Here is a 15,786-nt window from a genome sequence, read left to right as displayed (position 1 = left end):
CGGAGTCTATTTTGGGGAGACAGCACTTTCTTCTCTGTGGAAATCTGAGGCAAATCACTTCCTCATGAAATCAATTTTCTCATTGGCGGTGGGAATTTTTTCACACTGCTATAGCAATAATGCTAACAGATCCAGGCCTACCCAATCATTCCAGGGCTTGGTACGGGTTCTCTCTGGAGGTGGGGGAAGGGGGTTGTGCTACAGCCTGAGGAGAAGCTCACTCCTGGTTCCCAACACCATGGATCCCTCCCTCTGAGGCCTGTTAGCCTGTTTATTACCCACTAAGATGTGTTAGTGTTTGTATAGGAACTGTCACCAGATCCAATAGGCTAAGGATGGCAGATGTACAGGAGAGAGTCAGACCTGATGAAAAGCAGCAGCCTTGCTGTATAATAAATGCCCTGGGAGTAGTGAGAAGGGTCCTGCTTTGCTAGAGGCTTGTTGTTTTAGACACTGATTGCTCTGAAGTGCTAACCTGACACCACCACCATGTGTGGAATGAAGCAGAAACAGGACAGGGGTCACATCTTTGCAGCTCTCTCAGTGGGGGATTAGAGAAGATCTTGGGACCTCTGAACCATGTCTGGAACCATTTGTAATGCCTCAGCTGGGAGTGGGCAGATGGGTGTTTGAAAAGATGCTTGTGAGGTGGAGGGGGAAATGAGGTGATGAGATGAGCAGCATGTGTGCAGGGAATGCACAATTTAGCTGGAGTCATTCTTCCTGCTATGCTGCTGAGAGGCCTAGCGTAGCCTGATGTACACCAATGACCTGTAAGGGAAATAGCCATGGCAGAGAGACAGGCCTTCACAAAGATTCATGGGACTGGAGCTAAAGTTAAACACTGGTGAGCAGATGTGTGTACAGGTGCGTGGGAGGGGAATGCATGGCCGTATGTAATTGTTTGCTGATCATATGTGTATCTGTCTGCCTCTGTACTCAGTGTATGCACTGGGCAGTTTGTGTATGCTGATGGATGCATGCGTGCTGTGCACACGCATCACTGGTTTTATTTCTGAGCAAAAATGCAAGACACTCCCACAGGCCGGCATTACACTCGGTCTCTGACTCCATCTTGCAAATAGATATAATTTCTAGATGTACCATGGACACCTTTTTGTCAATGTGGTATCTAAAATCTTTGCATTCTGATTACTTCTTGAAAAATACCCATTTTGCAGGACCTCGCACTAACCTAGTTTCAGTTACTCAGAGATGCTGATGATTCGTTTGCTGCTGAACAGCCTGAAATTCTGAGTGTCAGGTCAGGAGCTGTCTCCTCCAAGGCAATTGATAAGCTTTGCAAGTTTATACTTGTCTGACATTAAACTGATAAGATTCCCTGGTGCTCTGCAGACTACAAAATGCAGCAGTAACAGAGAGTCTCGTTACAATGCAATAGATGGAAACGAGACCAAAACCCCTCAATTGCTCTATAAATGGGGTATATCTTGCAACATCCAAACTGCAGGGATCTGGCAGAAGGCAGTTATTTCCTATTTACTCTTGGTTCCAACAAAGTTTTATTTGTTTCCTGTTAAATGTATGTTTTGGAAACAAGCTTGTTTCAGTGTGTTAATCTGTACAGTCAGGCACTCAGGGAATGTCTACACAGCAATTAAACACTCACAAGGTGGGTGGGGGGGCAGAGCCTGCTCCAGCCCAAGCTCAAACCTCTACACAGCAGTTTTACAGCCCCCACGTCCCGTGAGCCTGAGTCAGCTGATGTGGGCCAGCCGCAGGTGTTTAATTGCTGTATAGGCATATCTTCAGTATTGAGTCAGTTACTCCTTCACCTAGACTGAAGAACTGAGGTCTGATGGGTTATAGCTAAACTGATACTGTCTTCAGCTAAACAGAAGAAGGCCTAGGCAGTTTTGGATGGGAGACGTCCATGGAAAGCCAAGGTCCCTGCAAGCAGTGGGGTTATTCAGTAGACAATTGCTCTTCCCTCTGAGTCAGCCTGGAGGTAGGGAATGCTGTGCTGTGGGACGTGCTCTTTTTTAGTTAATGTGCTCAGCCAGAGTCCTAGTGACATGTGTTCATCAAAGAACCCATGGTACTTGTCATGAGATTATGATTATTAGTTAAGCACATGCCAGTCTCTGTACAAGTTACAGAAGATGACATGGCCCCTGCCCTACAGAATTGACAAACTAAAGGCAGGAAATACAAAACCCATTCGGACACCTACTAGACAGGGCCTATCTTAGAGCATATTTTTTTACTGTTAAATAATTGATGGACAGCAGCATTTTTACTGACATGGATTACCAATGTTTGTGGGTTGGGGCAAAGTGGCTTTTTAAAGAAAACACAATAGACACAGCATGCCGGGACACAGGGAAAGAGGAGGGTTGGTCCCAGTGCCATGGCCACATTTCATGTTGTGTAATTACATCCTTCATAAATCTCACATGCAGCTTCAATTGGTTATAGTTATAGATTCATGGACTTTAAGGCCAGAAGGGACCATCAAGATCATCTAGTCTGACCTCCAGCACATCGCAGGCCACAGAACCTCACCCCGCCACTCCTGTAATAGACCTATAACCTCTGACCAAGTCTTCAGATCTTTTTTTAAGGCCTTCAAGTTACAGAGAATCTACTATTTACTTCAGTTCAAACCAGCAAGTGACCCGTGTCCCATGCTGCAGAAGAAGGTGACCCCAGGGTCTCTGGCAATTTGATTTGGGAGGAAATTCCTTCCTGATCCTAACTATTCTGATCAGTTCAATACTAAGCATGTAAGTGAGACCCACCAGCCAGGCACCTGGGGAAAAAAATCATAGCAATAACTCAGAGCCCTCCCGATCTCATGTCCCATCTCTGGCCACTGGAGATATTTGCTAAAAGCAGTCACGGATGGGCTATATGCCACTGTTGGTACTCTCATCAAATCACCCAGTCTTGAAACAAGTTAGATTTTTTGCTCCCTCTGTTCTCCTTGAAAGGACTGTTCCAGAGCAGCACATAGCAAACAGTACTGGGTCCCAGAACAGTTAAAAGTTACCCAAGCGCTAGGAGGGGAGCTGGTTGTATCTAAAGCATCAGATAAGAGAGGGTTAGACAAACACCTGTCAGTGATGGTCTAGATAAGATAATACTTAGTCCTGCCATGAGTGCAGGGGACTGGACTAGATGACCTCTTGAGGTCCCTTTTAGTCCTATGATTCTATGAGGATACGGTTCCTGTCAAAATGTTCATCCACAGCCCAAAATCCTTTGTTCACATAAGCAATTAATAGTACCAGGGGCCAAATTCTGCTCCCGCTTATACCAGTGTGGAGTAACTTCAGGGCCAACAGTAGAGGTACTAGGAATTTTACTGATGCAAATGAGAGCAGAATTTGTTCCATCATCTTTAACAAGGTGCCTAAAACCTAGACTGCAACATTTTTATCCCATTGAACAAGTAAGGGTGCAAATGAGATTTTATTTTATACAAGCCATAAAACAGCTAAGATGGAGGGGAAACACCTTCCTTTGGAAGCCCCTAGGAAGGTGGTTGATGGACTGAACATGTAGAGAGGGAAGAACAAGCAAGTCTCAGATCTGTTACAATTTATCTTGATTCTGACAGTGCCCGCAATATATTAAGCACTGTCCACACATACAAAAAGATACAGTCCCTGCCCCAGAAAGCTCACAAGCTAAGAAGACAAACAACTGAAGAGTGGTAGAGAAGGACTAAATTACAATCAAAGATGTGTCATTTTCGCCTCTCTTCCTAAACAACATCAGTTGGTTAATTTCTTGCAGGTAGATGGGGGTCTTGAGAAGAGGAGGAGAGATCAGATCTTGGAAGATTCTCCACGTGTAAGGAGTGGCCTGGAAGAAAAAGCACAGAGGTGGTCATGTAAGAAGTCAACAAATGTGGGTTGAGGCTGGCAATACTGGCAGGGCAGAAGGGATGGGAAGTGAATGGGAAGTAAGATTCCCAATGTCTGGTTCTGAATTAAGCTGATGGGGAAATGGGTTTAAATAACTAAGCTGTTCGTCTGATTGTCCTTTGACTGTTCTATCCTTTGCATTTTAAATGGGGTAAGATTCTGAAGTCCTTTCTTACTAGCACTGATTGGGGAAAAATGTCCAATTAAAAATAGTCTCTTTTGTTAAATAAAAAACAATGGGAATTTATTGTTTCTTTCTATATATCATTTTTGAAAACTAAAACTTTTTTTAAATCAAAACTTCCCCAACAATACCTTAAATTTTTTTGAAATTTGTTTCCCCCTTTCTTCCTAATTTTTCAGTGGAAGATACTTAGCATTTTCTAACCAGGACTATCATTCCTCTTTTCCCAGGCCGCTCTCAGAAAGACTGTCACTGGGAGATTTGCCCAGTACACTGGGAGATTTGACCAAAAACTGAGGAAGGAGCTCAGGATCAGGCTCACTGTAGAGACACATGCTGTAAACTATGGAGGTGTGAGTACTTTGGAATGGTGAGGGGTTAATTAGGATTTACCCAGGAATGTGATAGAAGCTGGGAGAGAGTACAGGTGGGTCTTAAGAAAGATCAGCCATCCTGTTGCAATACAAGGTCAGGGATGTTTTCCTACACCATCCTTGCATATATATAATGTATGTACTGATATGTACATATGACTTACTAGTTACTTTGGATAAAGATCATCACCCTCCTTCCTGGAGCTATAAAAAACTTACTCTCCCTCACTTTTTGCAGACGATGCAGCTTCTAGGGTGCAAATACCAGTAGGCTTTCAGAGACAATTAGATACTCTGGCATCTGTGTGTGATAGGGCTGATCTCAGAATAAACACCAGTAAAACTAAAACGATGGTGTTTGGTAGAGAGAAAACAAATGGGACGTGCAGGCTGAAGGGAACAGGGATTCAGCAGGTTGCCGGGCTCTGTTATCTCAGGAGTCTGTTTACTCCAAGACTGAACAGGAGTCTGCAAGTTACGAAAAGCTGAGCAGGGAGACAGCATAGCTAGCAGCTCCTCAGTAGCTTTGCGGGTGATGCAACTCAGGCTTGTGCATGATATTAATGTTAAAGAGTGTTAATGCCATTAGGTTTGGGGATGTGGGGTTATCAAGGAATTGTAAATATACCTAAAAGGACTGCATAGTATGGGTTTGGCTGGCCCAGGAGCATTGTTCAGGGCCTGAGCCAATGTTTAAAGTCTGATCAGATTGCTGTGCTTGATTTATGATTCATTATACCTTGCAGTTAATGAACAACGAGAGGTCAGCTAGGCTGTGGTGGGGTGAGATCACTGTGAGGTGACTCCAGGGAGGTCAGACTGGTGTGTGTGTGTGTGTGTGTAGATTAAAGCCCTATAGACTGAAGGGGGTTCTCCTATGATAGTGAATTCTGAGTTTCTGTCTCTTCAAGAGATGAAGCGTTTCTTAAACAGAGAATGGGAAGTATTGGATCTCACATGGATAAAGCCATTTCACCTAAGACACAGTGCATCCCAACATGCAGTATAAAGAACTCCAGAAGGACTGAAAACTCCTAGGCTGTTGGCAGTATGTACAAAAACAAGAATTATATAGATGGGGAAACTGAGGCACAGAGCAGGGCTGTCACTTAATTAAGCTCACACAGCTAGTCTGTAGCTGAGCCAAGGACAGAACTGGGATCTCCTGAGACCACATTCTATACCTTAACTACAAGGCTGGCCTTCCTTCTGGCAGCATGTTTGCAGTCACTCCACAGAACTATAAAATCTAGGGTGAGGGTTGTGGGAGGGAATGAAATCCTTCGCTGTCTGCTCCAGGAGGGGATGAATGGCTGCTCTGGGGGACTGGCATATTCATGATACTAATACAGTAGTACAAAAAAGATCATAAATCTCTGAGTGGAGGTAATGTAAGGGAGCACTGAGGGGAATATTAATAATAATGAGGTGGGTGGTAAATAAGCTTAGCTTCATTAACTCCAATGGACTACAGCCATCGACACCAGCTGAGAATGTAACCTAGTGTGTCCAAACACTGGGACTATCGGCTGCCATAAGGGGAATTGTACAGAGCAGAAGAAAATGCAGCTTCTACTACAGAACAGTAGAGGGAGCTGGGGGACAGAGTCAGGGATGGAAGGACAAGCTGCTGCGGGCCTGATACAAATGGGAAATTGCTGAAGTAAAGAATGCAGTTTAATCCTAGCCGCGGCTGCTCACTCACACTCTGCCCTCCTAGTTTCATTCTGATTTGGAATGAAAAGCAAACATTTAAAAAATTCTCCCTGGCACACTGCCCCAGAGCTGTGGATCCTGAGCATTCTGGGATCCCCAACTCAGAGGCTGTTTGCATGGTGACTACAGTGGAGCCAGGTGGGCAAACTGGCAGGATATTTGCTTGATTCTAAACCTGTCTGGCATGCAGGATCCAGCTGCACTCTGCCTGGGTTTTGTCTGAACTTTGGTGAAATCAAACTATCTGCACAAAAAGGTTCAATTTTCATCAATTGATCCATTTTGAGAAAAGATGTGTTGGCAGAATTTTTCTAACAAGCCCTGAGTGCAGGTGTCTCATGTGAAAGGATACACTTCATACAACGAAAGCTGAAGCAATTAAGCTTCCCTGCCTGGGCAGAAGGGGAGGGAGGAATAGTGTGAAGAGAGAGAATGCTGGGGATCAGGCCATGGGAAGGAGGTAAGAGGGAGGGAAGGATGGATTAGTGAGTTGGGAGTGAAAGCTCCATGGGCAGCACAAGGCAAGGGGAGAGGCAGTGGCCCCTTTGCAGACAGCTGCTTTGTAAAGAAAGGGGTTGCCTGGTTTTGATTTCAGTGACCCTTGTGGCCTTTGTAGCCTAGGGCCCTGTGACAGTTATTTACAGGCCGTCTGGCCTAGGGCTTTCTTTAATGCAATGGCTCATGTCATTCCAGAGAATACACAGTCACTGCAGGAGGGGAATGACCATGGCCCACAAGGTGGGGGAGTCCTGGATGACTCTGAGTGGCTGTGGTACAAGGTGCATACTGGGTGTGAGGTAGCTCAGTGGTTTGAGCATTGGCCTGCTAAACCCAGGGTTGTGAGTTCAATCCTTGAGGAGGCCATTTGGGGATTGGCCCTGCTTTGAGCAGGGGGTTGGACTAGATGATCTCCTGAGGTCCCTTCCAACCCTAATAATCTATTTTTTTTTTTTTTTTTTTTAGGGGGGAGGGATAGCTCAGTGGTTTGAGCATTGGCCTGTTAAACCCAGGGTTGTGAGTTCAATCCTTGAGGAGGCCACTTAGGGATCTGGGGCAAAAATTGGTCCTGCTAGTGAAGGCAGGGGGCTGGACTCGATGACCTTTCAAGGTCCCTTCCAGTTCTAGGAGATTGGTATATCTCCAATTATTACCTTTATTACCTTTAGCTCATCCAGAAATATGGCTTCATCCAGCACTGGATGGTCTGGGCCCAACATATCTATAACTCTAGGGTGAGGACCATGGTTGACAGCTCTGCTCCTCTGGCACAATGGACCACAAGGGCAGGTTCATCTGCACAGGAGACAGAGTTTTCTCAGGGGCTGGCCTGAGATTAAAGACCATCCCAAACCTCACCACTTTCTGTTCCAAATGCCAGGCACATTTCTTCAGCCTACCTTCCCAAACATAAAAACAGAGCAGTATGTACATTTAAAAAATCCCGCATAACAAAAGACTCCACTGCACACGCAATTCTTCATCTGGGGAGAGGTTGCAAGAGAGGATGACTCACACGTGACAGATGTTAATCACGTTGCTTAATGCACTTCTGGAAGATGCTAAGACACGATGGTGAGGAGGGCAAGACCAGAATCTCTATAGAATAGAATAGACACTGGAACAGCCCCTTTAATACAGTTGCTGTCCAGAGCGCCCCAACTACCTGCCTCAGAACTGCCATCATGCTATTGTGCCCCGTGGTCTGGCAATAGGCAGACACTGCTGAAGGAAGATACCACAAGCCACACTGTATACACATGCATATGCACATAGACTCCCAATTCAGCCTGTGGGTAACTGGTCTGTTTCTTGGCTCCTCCAATCAGGAAGTGCGGAGTGTAGCAACTTCAGCTGGATGGGCTGCAGCCACTGGGGATGAATTCTCGCCTCTGTTGAAGGCAGCCATTAATATCGCTTGGTCAAAGGGAGGGGCATATATGTGCTTGGTGGGGGGAGGGCCCGTGGTGTAATGTCTCTACATACAGTAAATCTCTGTGTGTCACTGCTGATTGCATGTGCCTGGCACGGGCAATAGTACTGGCACATCCTATCCTGCTGTCCAAGCCTGGGCTGTATCGAGAGCTGCGGAGGAAGCTGAGCCTTTAAAGGGTCGCACCATGGCTTGACCTCCAGTCCCTCTGAGTGACTCTGTCTGGATGACTAAGCTGCACACTGCCTAGGCGGACGGCACTGTTGGGGGAGAGCACGGGGCTCACATTTCTGCCTTTAGGTTCTCTAAGGGACACTAACATTATCACGGTGACTTGCTACTCTAGCTCCATCTCCAGGGCTGTGTCTGGAGGGCCCATCAGCTTTGATTCGTGCCTCCCAGTTTGTATTACAGTGACCCCTGACACCTGGCCCTGACCCAGCAAGGCGGTGAGGTGGGACTATCATCCATTGGCTGTGGAACAGATGTTCACAGCATGCTTTGGACACAAATGATCATGAATCACTGCCCCAGAAGGGGCTACAGGCCTAAGCCTTCTGAGGACATGCAGTGGCCCTGCCTGCTCTGGCCTCAGAGGGACACAGATCACTCATCATGGGAAAAAGGCACTGCCCAGGGGGTCTTTCTGTTTGCATTAGAAAGTGTCTGTAGAATAATAACTACTGTTGAGATATCAGATGAACCTGGAACTCAGTGTGTGCAGCTTCTGCACCTTCTGGGTTCCACTGTCACAGCCAGACAAGCAACACCACTTATTTCCAAACTGCAGCTTGGATGAATATGTCTGCAGCTAAGCTGCTGAGACCTCCCATTTTTGCCCAATAGCTACACAGTGAATCAGTCAGTGCATTTGCTTCCTCAAACTTTTGGTGCTTTCTTTCACGGCAAAAGGCATTTTAACCTCAGGCTGTGATTGTGCCAGCTCTCTCAGGCTAAGCAGCATCCAGGCTGTCCAACACTTAGATAGGAAACCTCCCAGGGAAGCACAAGTGTTGCCGCCAGTGATGTTTGTAATGCACGAGAGGCAGAGGGAGTACTCTTCCCTCTCTATTGGTACTAACCCCAATGTTAGCAAAATGCTACAGAGTACTGTGCTGCCATCTTTCATGTGCAAAGAAAACCAAGGTCCTGTTCTTGAAGGATTTTGTGGCTCTTGCAAGAATCAGGGTGAGTTCAGCATCATGGCCAATTGTTATGTGTACTGTGGTGTGCTCCCATTGCAGTAGGCACTGTACACTCATAATAGCAGGGACACACCCTGCCCTGCAGGATATACAATCTAATAAAACTCTAATCTGCGTAATTACATTCCTTCATGCATGTGCCACAAGAAGGGAGCTCCTTTGTGGTACAGGGTTGGAGCTGGGGGGAACCCTCTCACTCTCCATTGAAATCCTGGAGGTCTCTAGTCTTCAGAAAGAAAAGATGGCATCGAGTATATTGGTCTCTTTACAAATGTCACAATCCAGCCTGGTAGGTGAAGAGTGAGCTTGTTAGAAATCATGATTGAATTTCCCGTGGGTGGGAGGGTGTGGCTATGCTGCCTACACAGAGCCTCATGTCCGGAAGGAGGTAAGTATGAGTATGGGAGAGGTTCACTCCCTGGAATGCCTCCAGAAAGAGACCCCTAGTGTGCCAGCATAGGCATTCTCTCATCACAGGAACTCTGTGCCCTAAGGGCCTTGCTTTGTGAATCATAGGCTCAGCCTTTCGCCCCTTTCTGTGCAAACACTCCCAACCCTGCCAAGCAGTGCCAAGGAAATGCTGTGTGTGTTTGTGTCCCTGGACCAGTGCGCGGCTCTGGTTTGGCCTCACGCCAGGGCGCTGATGATCGCATGAGTGTTTTCACGCTAACAAAGTGTATAGTAAATAGCAGCTTCCACTTGGACATGATGTTTGAATCAAATAATTGTTTTATTCTCCTTATAAACTGGAGCTTGTTAACATTTGCCCGTGAACTGTTTTCATTAGTGAAGTTCTATAGAATAAGCCATTGTGATGTTGGAAAACAATTACAGAGAACACGTTTTCATGTCAGACAAGCAAAGGAGATGGGAGGATGGAGAGTAGTTGCTACAATAATACAACAGTTTTGATTTTTATGAGATTGTGTTTGTTATACACACGATCACCCAAAGCATTTGGGCTCTGCAGAGATCAACTAAGGGGGAGGCTTAAAGCTAAAGAGGGAGAAGAGAGGGTGGAGCAAGAGACCTTTCAGAGAGATGGAGCAGCATGAAAAGTGCACCTGCCCTGTAGCTGTAGAGAATGTCTGGGAGAGAAGAATACACAGGAGGCTCAGCCTGAGACATGCAGGTCAAATGCAAGTAGCTGTCTGAGCAGGAGGGTGGCACAAATCCACTACAGGTTCAAAACCCAATAGGGTGATTAGATTGCAGTTGGTTTGGAGGTGCCTTCTAGTTTAGTTTGCTGTCTGCGCAAGTTAAATGTTGTACATAGGGTGTGGAGAAAGGGGAAATCCTGAGCAAATTCTGTCTTTTCAGTGTCATCACCAGATAGGGCCAATGCTGCACATGAATAACACTGACACTGCGCTTAACTGGCAGTTATGTATGTTCCCCTAAAGGGAACAATATTTCAGGGTACTGTAAATGCAACATCTGTCTTTTTTCCCTCCTTTGACCACACCACTCCTAGTATTCTCTGGAATAGAATATTCAACACTCTGTCCATCACTGGCAGGTTTGGAAGCTCTGCTATGAAGCAGGGCTGGGAGAATAATGTGTCTTATGAAAGCTATAGATAAGGGCTGCTCGAGCCTCAGTTTCCTACCTACAGTGTGCTGAGTGCCCAGAATATGGTATCAGGCAGTGATGAGCTGCCAAAATCATAACAACCGGTTCCCTCCTCACCCCAGGAGGGATCATGGCCCACCCCCCGGGACTCCTGCCCCATCCAACCCTCCGCGTTCCTTGACACCCCCCCAGGGACCCCTGCCCCATCCACCCCCCTTTCCTGTACCCTGACTGCCCCCCGCCACCCCATCCAACCCCTCCTCTCATTCCTGATGGCCCCCCAGGACCCCTGCCCCATCCAACCACCCCTTCTCTCTGTCCCCTGACAGCCCCTGGAACCCTTGCTCCTGACTGCCTCCCACCGCCCCATCCAACCCCTGATCCTTTCTGACTGCCCCACCAGGACCCTTGCCCCTATTCAATCCCCCTGTTCCCTGCCCTCTGAACCCCCAAACCCTATCCACCCCCCCACCCCCGAACTCCCCTGCCCTCTCTCCAACACCCGCTCCCTGCTCCCTTACTGCGCTGCCTGGACGTGGCTGGCGGCGCTACAATCCAGCCGCGGCTGGAGCCGGGAGCCCGGGGATGCGGGGCCAGAGCAGGAGTCGCAGGGCCGGAGCCTGGGGCCGGAGGATGTGGCGGGAGCCGGGCAGCCGGAGCCAGGCAGCTGGCCGGCCAGAGCCGGAGGATGTGGCGGGAGCCGGGTGGCCGGAGCCAGGCGGCTGGCCGGCTGGAGCCGAGGAGGGCCGAGGCCAGAGCCGGGCAGCTGGGGCCGCCGCCACGCCTGGACCCGCGCTGCCGGAGCCCGGCCGTGTGGCAAAACAGCAGGAGCCGGGTGGCTGGAGCCACGGGGCCGTGTCCGGAGCCAGGCATCTGGTTAGGAGGGGTCACGGCCGCCGCCGTGCCTGGATCCACACTACCGGAGCCAGGCGGCGGGGGACGCAGGGCCGGGGTGGGACACGGAGCCGGGGCGGGACGCGGCCGGAGCCGGGCGGCCGGGGAGGGATGCGGCCGGAGACCGGCCGGGGCGCACGGCCCTCCTCATTCCCTCTACCCCTACCTCAGTGTCGTCTTCCTGTTCGTGAGCGGGAAGCCTGCTTGCTTCTCAGTCCTCCCAGGCTTCCCGCGCGAACAGCTGATTCGCGGGAAGTGGGTGGGGAGGAGAAGCAGGGCAGAGCATTCATGGGAGGAGGTGGAGGCAGAGCTGAGGTAAGCTGGGGCTGCAGCAGGGAGCGCTTGTTAAATTTAAATGCCCTTTTAGAACCAGTTGTCCCACGCGGGACAACCGGTTCTAAAAGGGCTTCTAAATTTAACAACCGGTTCCCGCGAACCAGTGTGAACCGGCTGCAGCACACCACTGGTATCAGGCTTCTTTCTGGGCAGAGAATGAATTTTGAAGTAAAGGAGCAGGGATCCACTTCCAAATTCCTTTCCTCTGAAAAATTCAGTTCAATAAATAGCTGGAATCTTTGGGGCAAGTGTCTGAAAGCAGAGCAATACCCGAAGCAATGACTGCTGGAGGGAGAAATGGGGGTGACGGTGAGGGAGAGTGTGTGGAATGGTTAGCAATATGTTTGAGGAGATAGTGAGTGAGGCCGGTACCCAATTTTCCGCAATAGGCAATTGTTTAAAGGTCAAGTGCATGTTTCAGCATAGTGAGGGTTGCGTGTTGTGCTCTTAAATCAGATGTAGTTTCACATCTAAGGGATCTGGAATGAGTGAAAAGTTCTCTGAGTTGGCTGCTCTGCTCTCTGCTCTCTACAGTTCCAGGGCCCATGGGAGAGATTTGATTGTAATAGATTCAAAAAACAACTTGTGATTTTTTCCTTTCAAATTTCTGTTGCATTACAGTTAAAAAAATCAGCACCAAACCCTACAGCTGATCTGACTGCCCAAGCAGGAGCCCCTACCTCCAGCCACGCGCCACCCGCACATAGGACTATCCTGTACAGCTAAGGGGGATATGACAGCTCATTCCATTTCTGCATGTGCCTGTTTACCCTACTTCAGCCTTGGTAGGAAAGGCAGTTTCTTGAAACAGTGACATCTCACATAACTCAGGGTGAAGGGATAAATATTTCTGTTAGATGTGTTTGAAGGTTTTCCCATGGTGCTAATGTCCCTTTCTCAGGGCTTTATGTGTCGATAGACTCCATTGTTTTAGGAACACACAGGAAGGCGGATCTAGTGCTTAAGGCACTGGCTTGGGACTCGGGAGTTTCCCTGCTCTGCCACAGACTTCCTGCATGACCTTGGGAGTGTCACCTAGCCTCTCTGTGCCTCAGTTTCCGATCTGTAAAATGAAGATAATAGAACTTCCCTATCTCACTGGGTGTTGTGAGGATAAATACATTAATGATTGGCAGGTGCTCAGATACTGTTATGATGGAGGCCATATAAGTACATATGGGGAGGGATAGTACCCAGGAGAGTGGTTAATTTCCCATCTTGTTTCTTTGAGGTCAGCTCTCTCTGGGATGCTGCCTCTCAGTGGAGGTTGGCAGCTTTACATAAAAGATAATACCGTAAAATACAAGAGCCCTGCCAATCTATTCAGGCCTAATTCCCAGAGGTCTGGACTGCACTAGCTCTCAACTAGCGCTTCTTCTACCATTGGTCCAGTTCCAATGTTAGCAACAATGGTGGAAGTGCTCGTGTAGAAAGGATGTATACATTCTGATGTCTCTAGACCCGCTTGGAGGAAGGTTAGATGACAGGGTGGTGACAAGGCCTGTGCCTTGCATCTCTCTCTCTACATCAATGCTTCCACTGTTGCTATCACTTCTGGAGCAGTGCCATTGCTAGACCAACAGTGGAGAAGGGCTGAAGATTCCCATTGGAGACGTACCCAGAATTATGATAGGAACAGCACAATCACGTCCAATCCACTAACACACACTTATTCAAATAAAAAATTACTGGTCCTTAGACAGGGAACCCTCCAGTAAGAGTATATCACACAGACCATGTAAGTTTGAGAAGGCAGTCAAATCTGCCTCTATAAAGCCCACAGATCCCATATGTTTTCTTCATGATACATATTTAGGGAAATGAGAGAAAAATAGTTGGGGAGGAACAAAATTCAATTATTGTCAATGACAATAGCTCAGGGTTGTATTTGGCCCAAGTTTAGCCACAAATAGAGCCTACAGGAAAGCATTGGCCTCAGAACTATTGAAGGAGCTACTATTTCAGAGGTCTGGCTACAACAAACTACACTTAATAACTGTGAGGAATTAGAGGGGATTTGGAGAGAAAATGTCTCTATTTTAAGTTAAATAGCAGTTTGATCTCAGCATCATTGAAAATCTTTCATGGGCTGCTGGGGTTTTTTCTTGGCTACAGAAGTCATCGTCAGAATGAAAAAGAAAAAGGAGATTTTGCAAGTTGTTTGCATAGTGCAGATGGGAGCCCAAATTAGAGGAGATGTGAGTGAATAAGTAAAGGGATGGGGATCAGTGTGAGCTGTGACCATTAAGATCCCCCTTGTGCCTAGATTGGGGTGGGCAAACTTTGTGGCCCTAGGGCCATATCGGCGTTGTGAAACTGTATGGAGGGCCGGGTAGGGAAGGCTGTGCCTTCCCAAACAGCCTGGCCCTGCCCCCTATCCACTTCCTCCCACTTCCCGCCCCCTGACTACCCCCCTCCGGACCCCAGACCCATCTAACCCCCCTGCTCCTTGTCCCCTGACTGCCCCCTCCTGGGACCCCCCACCCCAACATCACCTCCCAGGACTCTACCTCCTATTCAAACCTCCCCACTCTCTGTCCCCTGACTCCCCCCTGAACCTCTGCCCCATCCAACTGCCCCCTGCTCCCTGTTCCCTGACTCCCCCCGCCAGAACCTCCACCTCATCCAACCACCCCCTGCTCCATGTCCCCAGACTGTCACCAGGGACCCCCTGCCCCTTATCCAACCCTCACCCCAACCCCTTACCATGCTGCTCAGAGCAGAGAAGCTCACAGTCCCACCCCAACCAGCCAAGCTGCCCGCGCTGCCTGGCAGGAGTGGCAGGCCAGAGCGCTGGCAGTGAGGCGAGGGGCTAGCTTCCCCAGCCGGGAGCTATGTGGCCGGGCAGAACGGTCCCGCAGGCCGGATGTGGTCTGCGGGCCGTAGTTTGCCCACCTGCTCTAGATGCCCATGATGAGGTGGGAGGAACAACTGGGCAGCATAGTTCTCTCTGGAGCACTTCAGTAGTGGTTCTGTTTCTGGGTGTTCTCAACCTGGGAGATCAATACCGAAGCTCCAGATGCCTCAGAAAACCCTGGCCTTAGTGGGATGCTCACTTAGTGCCATTTGGTAGCCACTTTTAACTCTTTCCTGACAGAAAGGTGACATCCACCTTTGCTGGGCTTCTCCCCTCCCATCAAGGAATCAGGGAAGAAACAGAATCTAAATCCTTGTGTTCCTCCCAATTCTGCTTCTCAATACCACAAGGTGCCTCCATATTAATTCCCTTTAAAGTATCTCTTCTCCTTTATTCATAGAAAGAGAAGAGTGAGATGGGAAGCCCTGAAGCTAAACCAAGAACCTCCCTCCTACCCTTTCCATCAGGAATCCAGCATTAAGGTCCATGCTGATTAGCATGGTCATTGTAAACACTCAAAGCCATCTAAATGGATGTCTGCCCATCTGTATGCTGGGAGGTTGCAGGGCTCCTCCACGGTATTGGGCCTCCTTCCCCTTTACTTGAGTATAAACACGGAGTTCACTGGTGTGCTGCTTTCAGGTAATTCTTCTGGGATCAAGCAACCCTGTGGACTAGCAATAGAGGATGGAAGCAAGCATCTGAAGCACAGAACATCTGTACAGTACCCTGACTGTGCCCACCCAGCCCAGTATATGAGCTCTGGGGAGGAGTCATTCTTTCCCAATGTCCTTCTATTTTTTTTTCTGTTTTAGAAAATAACCA

General features: G+C 48.4%; 1 long non-coding RNA gene across 2 annotated transcripts; it reads left to right on the top strand.

The window, feature by feature from the left end:
• Window positions 1-284: 284 nt before the first annotated feature.
• Window positions 285-15,438, top strand: LOC123377083. 2 transcript variants are annotated; one of them, XR_006582077.1, is made up of 3 exons: window positions 285-847; window positions 3,763-3,859; window positions 15,362-15,438. It is a non-coding gene; the product is annotated as an uncharacterized LOC123377083 (long non-coding RNA). The 2 variants fall into 2 exon arrangements; XR_006582078.1 differs by lacking the exon at window positions 15,362-15,438 and adding an exon at window positions 14,220-14,302.
• Window positions 15,439-15,786: the final 348 nt, after the last annotated feature.

Source organism: Mauremys mutica, chromosome 9 (genome assembly GCF_020497125.1).
Source record: "Mauremys mutica isolate MM-2020 ecotype Southern chromosome 9, ASM2049712v1, whole genome shotgun sequence".
In the NCBI taxonomy this organism is placed as follows: Eukaryota; Metazoa; Chordata; order Testudines; family Geoemydidae; genus Mauremys; species Mauremys mutica.
This window is presented reverse-complemented; position numbering and strand designations above follow the sequence as displayed.